The sequence below is a fragment of the Sus scrofa genome, chromosome Y (genome assembly GCF_000003025.6).
Source record: "Sus scrofa isolate TJ Tabasco breed Duroc chromosome Y, Sscrofa11.1, whole genome shotgun sequence".
In the NCBI taxonomy this organism is placed as follows: domain Eukaryota; kingdom Metazoa; phylum Chordata; class Mammalia; order Artiodactyla; family Suidae; genus Sus; species Sus scrofa.
Window position 1 is genome coordinate 3,174,747 of NC_010462.3, and position 15,838 is coordinate 3,190,584.

Sequence of the window (15,838 nt, forward strand, 5' to 3'; positions counted from 1 at the left end):
TTCCTGTGAAGGACTCAGAGAGAGCGGATTGGTTCTTGTCAGAAGATAAGAAGGAGTGACTGCCTGGGCAGTGCTGTGTGAATTTCTTTTTTTTTTTTTGTCTTTTTAGGACCACACCCACGGCATATGGAGGTTCCCAGGCTAGGGGTGGAATCGAGGCTGTTGCCGCCAGCCTACACCATAGCCACAGCAGTGCGGGGTCCGAGCCACATCTGTGACCTATATACCACAGCTCGTGGCAACGCTGGATCCTTAATTCAGTGAGCGAGGCCAAGGACCGAACCCACAACCTCACGGTTCCTAGTCAGATTCGTTTCCACTGCGCCATGATGGGAACTCCCGTCAGCAACTCTAAGTTAGCCTGAGAGGGTTTCTCTCTGGCAACCTATGATATGTAGCAAAAAAAAAAAAAAAAAAAAAAAAAAAAAAAAAAAAAAAGAAAGAGAGAGAATGTGTTTTCCTTTCATGAAGTTGGGTAAGGAGGTTGTAAAATATTGGTAACACACTGGGCCATTAAGTGCATGTAGTGGAAATTCGGCTTCTGGACACGGGTACTGAATTGAATCTCAGAGACGAGAGTTTTGGGTGCTGTAGGACAGAATAGCTTTATTGGTTGCCAGGCTCATGCCCTCAAGACTGTGTGTATCCCCAACCTGGAGGGGTTTCAGGAGTTTTATCGTTGCAGGGGGTGGGGATGGGGAGGGCGCAGAATTGCTGATAAGGATCAAGGCACCTGCAGGTCCTGTGTTCCTTCCTTCCAGAGATCTTAGGAGAACTAGTGATTTCCTGATGTGCTCCTGTGGGTATCAGCCTGTGACTTTCTGTCTGGAATGAATAGGGCTTTCTCCTGTGGTTAACATGTTCTGTTTGATGGGGCTTTTAGTTCTGCAGAAGCTGGAAGATATTTTTATGTGTATCCCTTGAGGGGGAACCAGGATCCTGCCCCATGTGTGCACCATGGATTTTTGACGGCTCCTCCCTGGTCTCGGCATCCCTTCCCTTCCCAGATGAGCAACTGCTTGAACCTGCCCTTTGGAACTCAGGGAAGACCATGGAGGCTGAAAGAGGCCTATTTCCTAGAGAAATGGGGGGACACAAAGACTTTTGTGACCAGGAGCCCCATAGGGCCCTGCTTGGTGACAGGGTTAGTACACATGTTGAGAGCTGAAAAGAGACTCTCTTTCAGCTCTGGTGTTGCTGTGGCTCTGGCCTAGGCTGGGCTGCTGTAGCTCCGATGGGACCCCTAGCCTGGGAACCTCCATATGCCGTGGTACGGCCCCCAAAAGACAAAAAGACAAAAAACAAAAAAAAAGAGAGCTCCCCTGTTTGTAGGATGCTCTAAATGCCGAGGAGCCCCCGTTTTGCCATAAGTGCAGTGGGACTAAAGCTCCATTCAGGATGCCATGTCCTGACTACTCCTAATGCAGTTATCGATCAGAGCACCTGTTCCATGCATGATGAAAATTGTGTGATAACACACTGCCTATGCATCAGTCTTCTAAGATAAAGTCTGATAAACTTCCAAAACATCCTTTGAGGGAGTTCCCATCGTGGCTCAGCAGGAACAAACCCAGCCAGTAGCTATGAGGACTTGCTTTCTATCCGTGGCCTCTCTCAGTGGGTTAAGGATCTGGCGTTGCCATGAGTTGTGATGTAGGTCGCAAGATGCAGCTCAGATCTGGAGTGGCTCTGGCTGTGGTGTAGGCCAGCGGCTGCTGCTCTAATTTAGCCCCTAGCCTGGGAATGTCCCTATGCCGCAGATGCAGCCCTACAAAGCAAACAAAACAAAACCCAAACATGATTTGATATAGATGTTTAACTATAGATGATTTGATACAGAGGTGCCAAAATGAGTATCTACTTTAGAATATTGTTTTAAAGATAGACATTGAGAAATAATCCAAGAGAAGGAAGAGGAAAATCAGGCCAACTCCAGGCCATGTTAGGAAGGAAATCAGTAAAAAAAAAAAAACAATGGTAGAAGTATCAATGAGCCATTCAAACGATAATCTATAAATCTGTATAACATTGAAAATATCTGGGAGTTCCCGTCAGGGCACAGTGGAAACAAATCCGACTGGGAACCATGAGGTTGCGGATTTGATTCCTGGCGTCACTCAGTGGGTTAAGGATCTGGCGTCGCCCTCAGCTGTGGTGTAGGTCACAGTTGCGGCGTGGGTCTGGTGTTGCTGTGGCTCTGGCCTAGGCTGGGCTGCTGTAGCTCCGATGGGACCCCTAGCCTGGGAACCTCCATATGCCGTGGTATGGCCCCCAAAAGACAAAAAGACAAAAAACAAAAAAAAACATTTGGGCCATTTCCATGACAAAGACCATTCCAAAATTTTACTTCAGGGAGTTCCCTGGTGGTGCAGTGGGTGAAGGATCGGATACTGTCGCTGCTCTGTCGTTCCGTTGGCTGCTGTGACACAGGTTCAGTCCCTGGCCTGGGCACTTCCTCATGTTTTTTTTAAAACATGTCTGGAAAAAAAAAAAAAAAAAGGACTGCAGCTGTAAAATATTTGGATGCATGTAGAGAAGATGCGAATGAAACAGAAAGAACACAGTTGATTTAAATGAGATGGTGCACATTTTTAGATTTTGTTTTTACGGTTCGACAACAGATGAAAACTGCGTGTGTTTCTGTCTTGTCTGTGGAGGTGGAAGAAGGTGGGACAGCGTTGAGGCACTGTAATGTTACAGAAGGATTATTGGGCCCAAATTTTGGCTATCTTCCACCTAATTATGTTTAATCACTGTGAAGAACAGTGTATTGTAAATTAACTATAATGGAAAAAATTAAAAAAAATTTAAAGTGCAAGCAGCTGATTTCAAATATATGTCAGTGCAAGAACTATGGACTTGGAAGTGTTTGAGGTCCATAAGCTTTCGTTTTTAAATGTTTTTAATTAGCAAACATGCAGATGTGAACAACTGTGGCAGCCTTCAGAACCTTGTTGCTATTAGTATAAATTTGGTAGACTACACAAACTCTATGCCTTTAGATACAGTTGGGTTGGCTTTAATACGGCAGGTACTATGGCTTTTTTTTTTTTTTTTTTTCAATCAAAAGGAACATTTGTATCCAAGTTTTATGTAGCGCTCGGCAATCCATGGGTATGGACTCATGTCCACAGGCCCCCTCACACACGCATACTCACAGATTCAAGTTCACACGTGGCTGGAGGTAAAAACTGGGATGCTGTTGTTAGAGCCTGAGGAATCAGGCACAGGGCACCTACAGCCTCCCCGTTTTTCACCTGCTGGCGGGTGTGTGCACCGTGCAATGAAGGGCGAAAGAGCCTCTTTTCTGGGAGCCAGAAGGGTCATGGGGCACAGAGAATAGAGGAAGAAACCCACTGTCACAGGGCTGGCAGCCCAACTAGAGCCTTCGGTGTGGGAGTCAGCCGTACCGAGTTTGTGGACACACAGGCTTGCAGGCCCCATTGGTGCCATGGGTGCTTGGGGTACAGCAGTGGCAGAGGGCGTGGTGTTCTCAAGGTAGACAGACATGCTGCAGGGCGGCGAGATCAGGCTGCAGCACACTCAGGGTCACGTGCCTGTGACCCCAGGTGGAAGGACAGGGCGACTGAGAGGGTGGAGGTAGCTGGACAGCTGGACCATGTGGCGTGATGGGAGCATCCACCAGGGCCCAGAGAGGAAATACAGAAAACATTTCCAGACAGAGAATCACAATAAACCATGGATGCCTGCTGCCTGGGACTCCGTAAGAAAGTCTGCTTGCTGAAAATTTCAAATGAGAATTGGATATGGATTAATATTTGAGTATTTATATATATATATCCATATATGAGTAATACTCATACATACATATGTGTGTGTTTATGTGTATATACACATATTTCTGTCCATAGACATAGGCACATATATATCTCTCTCTGAATACATAGCTATATGCATATACATTCCAGGTGTTTTTAGAAAACAACCTGGGAATTTTCACAAAATCCTCAGAAATACCCCCTTTATAGAGTTGAGTCAACAGAGACTCTGAGACCTTAAATAACTTAGAAGGATGGAGTTCCCTTTGTGGCTCAGTGGAAATGAATCTGATCAGAATCCATGAGGACTTAGGTTTGATCCCTGGCCCAGCTCAGTGGGTTAAGGATCCAGTATTGCCGTGAGCTGTGGTGTAGGTCGCAGACATGGCTCGTATCCCATGTTGCGGTGGCAGTGGTGTAGGCTGGCAGCTATAGCTTTGATTCGATTGCCAGCCTGGGAACCTCCATATGCCATGGGTGCAGCCCTAAAAAGACCAAAAAAAAAAAAAAAAAAAGTATAAGATGTCACTCAGGTAGTAAGTGACAGAGGTGGAAATCAGCCCCAAAGTTGTTACAAAAATGCATTATCTTAATTCTCCCATGGTTGATTAGAACAGGAATGGGTTATAAATGGTTATAAATTATATGGCCATAGGCTTTTAACTAATGCACAAAAGGAAGTGTAGTTTAAGAAAAGAAGAAAAAGTGAAGTTCTCTTCATGGCTCAGTGGGAACAAACCCAACTAGCATCCTTGAAGGTGCATGTTTGATCCCTGGTGTCACTCCGTGGGTTGAGTATCTGGCGTTGCCATGAGCTGTGGTATATAGTTCTCTATGCTATACCTTGATTTTCCCCTTTCTAAATGTAATAAAACCTTGTTGTTTATCCATTCTAATTATAATTAGCATCAACTTTACCCAAATTCTCAGTCCATCCCTCTTACTCCCCACTCCCAAAGGTTTACATATCCTTTAGGAGGAGATAGAGAGGTGCTGAGAAGGCCAAAGGGTCCAAAGGGGCTGGAGAGAGGAAGGGAAGGAGGCCACGTACAGACCGGGAGACCAAGGACCCCAGGGCTGGGACCATGGGCACGTCTTCTCCATAGGCTAAGACGGGTCCAGGACCCAGAACATACAGGTCCTTCCCCAGGAGAGAAGTGAGGAGTCAGAGCATCCACATGGAACTAGCGCTCCCTCTTCCCAGCTCCTCGTGAGGTCCTGGTGCTTTGTCACACGTGGGTGACATCTTGAAGAGAAACACGGGGCTGTGGAAACAGGCAAGACAGGGCATTTCCCCAGGAGACCAAGACAGTCAAGAGACTAAACAGACGAAACTGGTGTGCTCTGAATTGATGGGTTGAACGTTCATAATCATCTCCCACTCTTCACGAGGGGAGAAAGATGCTCTTTCCTTTTCAGCAAATAGACAAGCCATATTTTCTTTGCCCATCGGAGTGTGGCGTAGGCACCTTTGCAAGTGGAGGAGAAGAGCAAAATAGGATGCAGTGTCCCCATTTCAGCCTCCGAGACAATGCCAATTTGCACAATAGAAACCAACAAATTGCATTTTCAGTAAAGCCCACCAGGGAACATTGGCATGTAGGTCATGTTTCTGCCAGAGGTGGAAGAAAATTCAAAGTTTGGTCCTATGCGATGGATCTGATGAAGATGGGCGACCCTTCAGATGCCAGCAGGAATGATCTTTCTGGTCTGAGAAGTGAGGTGTCAAGTGCCCGTTAGCTCTGTCTGACAGCTCACTTCAGGTAGCAGGATTCCGATGGATTCTTTATGATAGAAACAGTGCAGTGCCCAGGATCAGAGTGAATGCTGAGGGTGGCCTTATTAAAACCATATTTTTGCTAGAGAGTTTTACCAAAATGAAATGTCTTGCCTCCTCTTGGTCTTAGGAGAGACCTGACTTGTTTAAAACATCATGGTGACAGAACTTGGAAAACAGAGTCATTTATGTATGTATATATATCAGGCACACATATTTCTTTCCTGGAGGGACCTTTAAAAAGACATACCTTGGATTCAAAAATAATATTTTTCAAGACCTCGTCAAGTATCTGGCTTAAACATATGCTGCTTTGAAAGTTTTTTTCCATCTCCCTAATGGTTTAATTGCTAAGGGAAGCTGTGCCTTCCTCTACTTCCTAGTTCAAACAAAAGCCCTGTGATTTCTCAAATCCTCTCTGGGGCAATATCCCATTTGAACCACATCTCATTTAGAGGGGGCGTCCGAAAGGCCGTGGGCAATTTAAAGTTTTAATAATTTTAGATGAGCACAGGACTGAGGCCAACGCCTTCATATTATTGTTCATTCATCAAGACCTCAGTCTTTGGAGGAACTCAGGGGTCAAGTGCACAAACTCAATTTACAAAACTGCTCCGTGGCCCCTGGAGAGCATTTTCCCTAAGTTAGAAACTTAGAAATCCGAAACTTGGAACTTTTCAAAGAATGAGTCAGGCATGCGCTCTTAAGGGAACATGCTTTTTTACGTGAGGAAAGAGATTGTTTCAGTCGTAGGCACTCATGAGCTTATGAAAGCTAAAGGTAGCTCAGAAACCCGAGAAATACAACAGGCTAAACAATCTGTCTGTGTAATATTTGGGGAAGAACTAGGTCGAAAAGGCATGTGGTAGGTACTTTTTGATGGGAAGGGAGTAGAGAAGGGCTCATTTTAGATCTGAGTATTAAAATTCTATGTGGTCAGTCTGTATTGACACAACAAATTATTGATTTAAATTAGCATATAGATGGGGGATATAAATGAGCTGAAAATAATCAAGGCCCAAGAGATTGAGGCAGAACCTCTGACCTGACTCCAGCTGCCTGGAGAATGTAGACAGAGGACCTGTTCCAGGAGGGGAGCCGTCACCATAGCAACGAGAATATGAATCAGGTGTGTGGACCGGGAGGCACCGGGCAGAGTCTGTTAAAACTCCTCTCTGGGTCCCATTCTCTGCCCGGGACAGAGAATCTGTTTGGTAATGCTTGCTTTTCTATCTGTTTACCAACGCTTGGCTTACCATCTCTATGTCAATTGTCTTCCCCCTTTCGAAGTCCCGGATGACTCCAGCATCTCTTTTGTCTTTTAGTTGAAGATGGTGTTTAGCGCGAGAGGATGGGTCATTTGGGGGAGTGACCCAGTTTTTCTGGGTCTCACCCGTGTGCACATGTTATTCAACTTTTGTGTGATTTTCTTCCATTCATCTGCTTTATCTCCATTGGAAAAAAAAATTTCTTTTTGTGGCCATTCCTGTGGCATTCAGAAGTTGCTGGACCATGGATTGAACCCGCCCCACAGCAGCCACCAAAGAAGCCGCTGTCGTGCCAATGCCAAATCCTTAGCTCAGTGCACCAGGAAAGAACTCCTCGTGTCTGTTTCATTTTCAGACCAGCCAGAAGAGCCTAGAGAGGGGTCGAAGCAACTGTCTTTCTCCCTGATATTTTCTTGGCATCTTTTCGGCATTTGGGTGGGTTTTGTTTTTATATTTGTATACCATTCAACGCCTTAGGTGTGTTTGTGTGTGACTGTCTTTGTGTGTTCAACACAACGATAAAATGAACCCTGCCCAATCTGACAAGGAGAACGTGACCCCTCATCTCCTGTGTTGCTGCCTTTACACGAGTGGGCCTTCAGCACAGGCATTTATAGCACACACCTTTACATGTACATACGTGTATATGTACCTCAGTGCGTGCATTTACATGTACACACATGTGCGTGCATTTACATGTACACACATGTATATGTACCTCAGTGCGTGCATTTACATGTACACATATGTGCATGCATTTACATGTACATACGTGCATATGTACTTCAGTTCGTGCATTTCCATGTCCTGCAGGCCTTCAGCACCCTCCCTCCACCTCTGCTACCCCACTCTTGAATCGCCAGCCCACTCAGCACGGTGCTCATCATTTACTTTATTTTCCTAATATTTTCATGGCGATGTGTAGGTAAAAGCCTTGGCTTCCTTGCTCTTGAACTTGGTGAAAATATCCTCTCTTGGATGTACTCTCCTGTGATTTTCTGTTTGCCCTCGGTCATCTTAAATGCACCTGTTTTGTCTGTGGAGTGAAGTCTCATGTGTTTTCAGTGCAGGACCAGAGTCCCTTGTCAGCACATATAATCATTTCTTTCAAATGATTCCTGTGGGTGGTGATGGAAGCCGTGTTCACATACGGAGACGTCTTTCTGCCTGATCCAGGATTGAGCTTGAACTCTGTGCGAACTAGAACAGCCTGTATGGTGACCTCTCCAACATGATGCTACACGTCCTTTCCTTTCTTTTTTTTTTTAATTTTTTGTTATAGTTGATTTACAATGTTCTGTCCCTTTCTGCTGCACAGCACCGTGACCCAGTTATCTGTATATGTCCATTCTTTTTTTCACATTCTCCTCCATTGTGTTCCATCACAAGTGACTAGAACAGTTCCCAGTGCTATACAGGAGGGTCTCATTGCTTATCTACTCCAAATGCGAGAGTTTGCATCTGCTAATCCCCAGTTCCCCGTCCATCCCCACTCCACATGTGCGCTAACCCTTTTGAAGGCAGCGATAAAGCCTCCCTTTCTGGGGCACCAGTGCTTTGACAGTAAGGCTTGCTTCCCAGATGCCAAGGCCATACTGACCTGCTGTCTACGGGCTCAGCTGCCTTTCTGAAACCTTGAAGGAATGTACCCCTGTCACGTTGGACCTACTTTTTGTTCTGACAAGATAAGAAACTTTTGCAGATGGCATACCTCTCTGGGACTGTTCCTCAGAGCAATCTGAGAGGCTGTATCCTGGCTCTAGTCCTCTGTGTGGCTCCAAACATCCTCATTGCTCTTCCTATTATCGACTGGATTATTTCCATTGAAAATGGCCATGGGGGTTTTCCATCCTTGTGCTTTTAGAAACAGCACTCAAGGGCAAACATTGATAGGAGTAGAATTGCTGAGTCACCTGTTCCTAGGAGTGGAATTGCTGAGTCACCTGTTCCTAGGAGTGGAATTGCTGAGACACCAGTGTATGACTGCAGTTTACACATTAGAGACAAATTTCAGGTCTACGTAGCTGGACCAGTTTGTACCCAAAGTGACCCAGTGGCACACGTGAGTTGCCGTTACACATCTTCTCTACCGTAAGGACTTTGCAGTCTTCCTAATTTTATCCACGCCGGGAGAATAAAATTGTTTGCAGGCCTAATCTGTCTTGTCTTGATTTTTGTGGACACTTGTTCATATGTTAATGAGGTTATCTTGTTTCCTCACCTGTGCCAACTCTTAAATGCTTTGCCTGTTTTTATGCTACACTGTATATCTGCTTTTTTTCTTTTCTTTTCTTTTCTTTTTTTTTTGATTTAAGGAACTCTTCAGACGGCTTGATTTACTTTTTTTTTTTCTTTTTAGTGCCGCAGCCATGGCACAGGGAAGTTCCCAGGCTGGGTGTTCACTTGGAACTGTAGCTCCCAGCCTACACCACAGCTCACAGCAACACTGGATCCTTAACCCAGTGAGCGAGGCCGGGGATCAAACCCGCATCCTCATGGATATTTGGTTCGTTACTGCTAAGCTACAACGCGACTCCAGCCGTCTCGTTTTATGTTTTTAATCTATCAGTGATGAATTTTTACTTACAGTAAAGGTCCAAGCTCCTTGCTTTTTTCTGTTGACCACCAGTTATTCCACCGTATTAATCAATGAGTGGAGGATGCAGACGGCGACCTCTGTGCTAGATCAGGTTTCCAGCTTTTTCTTTTTTGGCTTTTTAGGACTGTACCCATGGCATATGGAAGTTCCCAGGCTAGGGGCTGAATCGGAGCTATAGCTGCCAGCCTACACCATAACTCACGGCTACCCTGGATCCCTGACCCACTGAGTAAGGGCAGGGATCGAACCCACATCCTCATGGATACTAGTCAAATTCGTTTCTGCTGTGCCACAGTGGGAACTCCAAGTTTCCATACTTGTTATTTATACCAATAATATGTATTTCATATTTCCTTATGTGCTTCTCTGCATGCATCTTACATGTTTATTTTTACTTTTTTACTAGATACTAGATATTTTGTAAGAACCTATAATTTAAGGAATGCCCAGCATGGTGCAGCAGAAACTAATCCAACTAGGAACAATGAGGTTGTGAGTTCAATCCCAGGCCTCGCTCAGTGGGTTAAGGATCAGGCATTGCTCTGAACTGTGGTATAGGTCGCAGATGCAGCTCAGATCCCGCATGGCTGTGGCTGTGGTGTAGGGCAGCAGCTTGAGCTCTGATTCAACCCCTGACCTGGGAACCTCCATATGCTGCAAATGCAGCCCTAGAATGCACATAAATAAATAAATAAATAAAAATTTAAAAAGTTGTGATTAAAAAAAATTTTTTTTTTCTGTAGTTCCCTGGTGGCTCAGTGGGTTAGTGATCCAGTGTTTTCAACTGCTGTGGTTCTGGTTACTGCTGTGGCTAGGGTTTGATCCCTAGCTTGGGATCTCCTGCATGCCATGGGCAGGGCCAAAATAATAGTACTAATATTTAGTAATAATAATAATTTTTCTGGGAGTTCCTGTTGTGGTGCAGCAGAAACAATCCGACTAGGAACCATGAGGTGCAATCGCTGGCCTCGCTCAGCGGGTTAAGGATCCAGCATTGCTGTGAGCTGTGGTGTAGGTCGAACACTTGGCTCGGATCTGACGTTGCTGTGGCTGTGGTGTAGGCGGGCAGCTACAGCTCCAATTAGGTTCCTAGCCTGGGAACCTCCATATGTTGCAGGTGCGGCCCTCAAAAAGACAAAAGACAAAAATTTTTTTTTTTTCTGAGTTGTTTCTAATAAGTTTTTAAATACATTCTAACTTTTATATTGGTCTTGTGATAGACCAATTTCTCAATTTGTTTATTTCTTCTCTGATTACTCTCGGGAATATTTTGGGCTTTCCGTGGAGCAGTTGCTTCAACAATAAAGCTCGCTATCTTTTTCTATCCCATATTTATCCTTTTAATTTATGTAAGCATTCCATTTTTATTACATAGGATATGGTCTTCAGGAAAAAGCAGAAGAGAAATGGTTCTTGTCTTGCACTGGCTATTGACTGTAGGTTTATAGTAGTTTATTAGGTAAAACGTTTACTTATCCTCTTATTTCACTAAGCACCTTTATCATTAAAAAGTGTTGAATTAAATATCTCGTAAATTTGCTTTACGGAAACTTTGACTTTCTTTCCTTGAAAATAGCACGTTTGTAGCATCTTACCCGTCATAAGACAGATGTGTGCTGTTGTGAGTTCACACCCGCCCTCATGAAGTGTGAAAAATAGCCTTTTAATAAGAAGATCCTGTCAAACAGATAGCGAAGCAAATTGACAATGAATCTTTTATCACGTATGGTGCGCCTCCTCCTTTATCAGAACCTATTATTGATAATTTGCTACTGTATTAAGAGACAAGACGCTCCGAATTACCGTTGGTAATACTGAAATGTGTGGGCTGATTGTGATAGGATTGAGATCACACCGTGCCTCACGATGCCTTTATCTAATATCGTGAATGACTTTGATAAATGTGAGGGTCACCCAGGTTCAGAAGCAGGGTTGCAAAAGATAAACTAGCTAAAATACAGTGGCAGTGCAGGGTTTGTGCACATGACCTGGCTTTGCAGAGGCACCCGTCTCAGAAAGGGAGCGAGTGCTCCAAGATGTTCGCGAGGGATATCCTGGCTGCTGCACAGACCGCCGTGCTGTCCTGGCCCTGAAGCAGGTGGCTCTCTCCTTGTGGGGCCGTGAGATCCGTACGCTGGACCCTCCAGGCGGGGCACCCAACGGAGCGTCTGGTGGAGGCCGCTGGATGCTCTCTCGTTTCCCTTGGGGCCCCTGCTCCCCCTGTTTATTCTCCAGCACATGCAGTCCTGCCACAATCCTGCTGGATGCTTTGGGGACTGTGGAGACACATATGTCACATGTAATCTGTGCAAGAAGCCTCTGAGGTGACTTTGAGAGAAGAACACACAGGAGATCTGATCAGAGGGGCAGCACCCCTTCCCAGGCAGCCCTCTGCGGATTTCATTTAAGACGCATGGTGTCATCTCCAGACAGATTTTGAATAATGACGTTCTGCAGTCCTCTGTTGTTACATGCTCAGCGCGGTTCTCATTCAGGTGCCTACCCATTCCAGTGAAATGTTTACTGCATCTGTTTGATTCTCTGTGCTTTTTATCCTTAAAAGCAGCCAAGTCTGCCCCACCGTGATAGGAGAATGTTGAGTGCGGCCCTCAGTTGTGCAGTGTCTCTTCCTGCCCATCATCGACGGAAACTCTCCGTGCATTATTTATTTATTTCATCTTTTTTTTTTTTTTTGGTCAATGAATTTTATTATATTTATGGTTATACAGTGGTCATCACAGCCCAATTTTACAGCATTTGCATCCCAAACCCGCAGCTCAACCCCTACCCCCCAACCTGTCTCCCTTGGAAACCGTAAGTTTTTCAAAGTCTGTGAGTCAGTATCTGTTCTGCAAAGAAGTTCATTGTGTCCTTTTTTTAGATTCCACATGTCAGTGATAGCATTTGATATTGGTGTCTCATTGTCTGATGGACTTCACTTAGCATGATAATTTCGAGGTCCATCCATGTTGCTCTAAATGCCGTGATTTCTTTCCTTTTAATGGCTGAGTCATATTCCGTGGTGTATGTAGGTACCCATCTTCTTTATCCACTTCTCTGTCAGTGGACATTTAGGTTGTATCCATACCCGTTTCCTAATAAAGACCTGTTTCATCAGGTTTACTGGTAGGTACAGTTTTTTTCTTTCTAAGTCTCTAGGTTAGCAAATGTTGATGGAAAGGCACATATAGATATAGATAGAAATTACTCTCAGATCTACGATTGAGACTGAGAATTAGAGGCGGAGATTGAGAGACAGAGACAGACAAAGTTTCCTCTTTTCCTCTTTTTCTGATGGATGTGCCAGGAGCTCAGGGCTTTCCTTAGTTTTTGGTGTAAGTGTTGATGCCTTAGCTTAATTTTTTAAATGTAAGTGTTCTCTCTTACTTAAACTATGTGGCTTTTGCCTTCTGAGTCAGTTCTGAGTGCTTTGGGATTTCCTTTACCCAAATCAAATATTTGTCTTATAAAGTATTATGTATTTTTCAAATATATCTTCAAATAGTTGTATTATAAAAATGCAAATCTTCAAATGTTTGTATTATAAAATATTAATGAGGAAAATGAGATCACTTTACAATTTTTTTTAAACTTAAAGTAGTTTAGATTTGAAGCTTTGAAGTTGAATGTCAGACATCAGAAAACTTTTTCTGTAACGGAGTACAAAATAGTGAATATTTTGCCTTTGGTGGGGCGCGGGTCTTAGGGTCCCTGTTGTAAGTGCTCAGCTTGGCTTCTGTAGAGCACAGGCCATGTGTCAATGAGCAAAGGCATGCCTTGGTTCAGTGAAACTTTGAGGTACAGGTCCTGAAATGTGCATTGCCTATAACTTTCAGACGCTTAGATCTTTTCCTTTTTTTAACCCCCCTTCCCCCAAGGATTTAGAAATGCAAACTGCACTCTCAGCTGGTGGGCTGTAGAAGAACCAGGGGTGGACAGTGAGCCATGATTGGGTCCACATCACACCCAGTATGTACCTAACTTGCACAGGTGCGCTCCCCTTACCTGGCGCCCAGAACCTCGACCCTGCCATCCTCCTCGTAGATGAGAGGGACCCAGCCACGGTGTCCCGTGTGCCGACCTTGAAAGGATATCGCTTGTCCCCATGTGGTAGAGCGTGGAGGTTATGTATACGGACATTCAAGAAGAGCTTTGGGAAGATAGATCACTAAGGAAATACCACAGAGAGACACTTACTGAATGTGAACAGCTAACCTGGTCATCAGGGACCCCAAAGCGGACAGGTGGGTGATGTATGAAGGTGATGAGTTTTGTCATAGAAGTACCTAGGACACTGATTACATTTGTTTCCTGAACAGTTCATTCTGCCTTAAAAAAAAAAAAAACCAACAACATCAAAGATGTTTCATGAACACCTTGCTGTTGCTGCCTGTTTTTCCAGAAATTTTTCAGTCACTTTGGGATAAGTGCTTAAATTCTACCAAACCCAAAATGATTGCACTCCCACCTCACATTTACTCCACTGACTGGAAATCTGCCTCCTTCTCTGGCACTGCTATGAAATGGTCCCCAAATGTCACCTAAGACTTCCCGATGACAAAAGTCACCCGTCTCTTCTCATGTCCAGTGTATGCGATGGAATCATCCGAGGGGGCCCTTGATGGTCAAGAAGAGTTGAAGCTGTGGGTATTGTTACTCCAGGTGCTCACTGGCAAGGCTGGTGTACCTGCCTCAAGTCATTGCCTCTGCTCGTCCAACGCTCTGTTTAAAGACTGCTCGAGAGCCTCCTTGTCTACTGATCAGGCATGTATCGATTCACCTATGGTGTGCTAGATCGTGTGCCTGGCCCTACGGAAAAAACAGTATTTCTCTTATTCTCTCGCACGTAAATAATGAACCTGGAAAACCGTCTTATTTATTTGGATTTCATTTTTATAAAAGATTTTGGTCCGCTAGGAAGTCCAGTTTTTGCCCTGTGCTAACATGAGTGAAATCTTTCGCAATGCAGATCTGTCACGTCTATTTTTATTTCTTTGCCCATGATTGTGACATGTGGGTCGAACCCTTGCCATAGCAGCGAGCCAAGCCTCTGCAGTGACAACACTGGGTCCTTCACCTGCTGTACCACAAGGGAACTCTCAGATCTGCTATGCTGAGATGCCATGGTGAACATTTGGATTTAAATGTCAGGGTTTTTGAAACTCTCCAAATTATGTGTTCCATACTGCTTTAGCAGAACGCATTTCAAAGTTGTATTTTAACTTACATTCTCAAATTGTTAAATATGTTAACTACACACACTTTCAATTAGCTTATCACTTAAAGTGTGAATATGAGATGAAATAAATGAAAGCTGATTATTTCAGGATTTTTTTTTTTTTTTTTTTTGCTAGTGTAGCACTGGCATTTCAACCCAGGTAACAGACAATTAAATGCTACAACATCGTGACAACCTCATGCATTTAAACTTTAAAATTAATTCACAGAAGATAGCTTCCAACGATGATTGCATCATCTGTCAGTGACTGCAATCTACCCCATAAATATTGATGAACTTGCAAATTTTGAATCACTACGGTGCATTTTACTACGTTATCCTTGCATTTCTTTTCTGTTCTTTTCCATGTGCGTTTCTAAACTGCAAATTCTTCTCTGGACCTTGGGAACGTTCTATGATGAAAGTGCCCCAGACAGGTCACATGCAATAATCTCGGTGCTAAGAAAAAGCTGATTCGTAAGTAGGATTCTCTCCCATGCACGTAGCTTAGTCTGTCTCTCAAGTCTGCCTGAAAATCTGTCTTTTAACAGCCTGCAGACGCAGCCTAAGTCTGTTATTTCCTTTGAGGACACACTCAAGCAATCAGCATGAACTCCTGGTCCTATTTTACAGCAGCAACTTCTTTGTCACGTCTGTCATAACTTCTCCCCCTTTAAATCTGTCGTGGCCGACAACTTAGCCACAAATTCCAGGAGGATGAAGAGCCTGGACCAAGATCAGTGCAGCACCTAAATCTAAACAAACAGGATGCCCTTTTCATGGGTGGCCAAGCTGTGTGCAAGAGGCAGCTTTCTTCTCACTGGACGGGTTCAGCACACAATGTTTGCGGCCATGGAGGGTTTTGTTGGCTTGGTGTGAGCACAGGGAATTGAGCGTTTCGTGCGACCTGTGTTTCATTTATAGGTTTATTTCAAAGGTGTGATCTATCACTCAGGCGTTGCCGAAAGGCATTTGTTGGCTCTCAAGATGGGAAGATGTCACTTGGGTAGCGATTTCATTTTGCAGATAAACAGCCTGGTGTTGCCATTTTTCTAAGAAGAAATACTCAAGGAGAGAGGAAGTGTCATGATGCTTTTTAAAAATAATTTGACAGAAGGGCTCAGGAATTTTTAATCCTGCTCATAGGCAGACCATTCATTTCATCTAGTTATATATATATATATATATATATATATA

At 44.2% G+C, this 15,838-nt stretch overlaps 1 long non-coding RNA gene across 1 annotated transcript in view; it reads left to right on the forward strand.

Moving 5' to 3' along the window:
* Nucleotides 1–15,838, forward strand: part of LOC102166006 — a 152,238-nt gene that overhangs the window by 88,869 nt on the left and 47,531 nt on the right. The gene's annotated exons all lie outside the window — the stretch shown is intronic.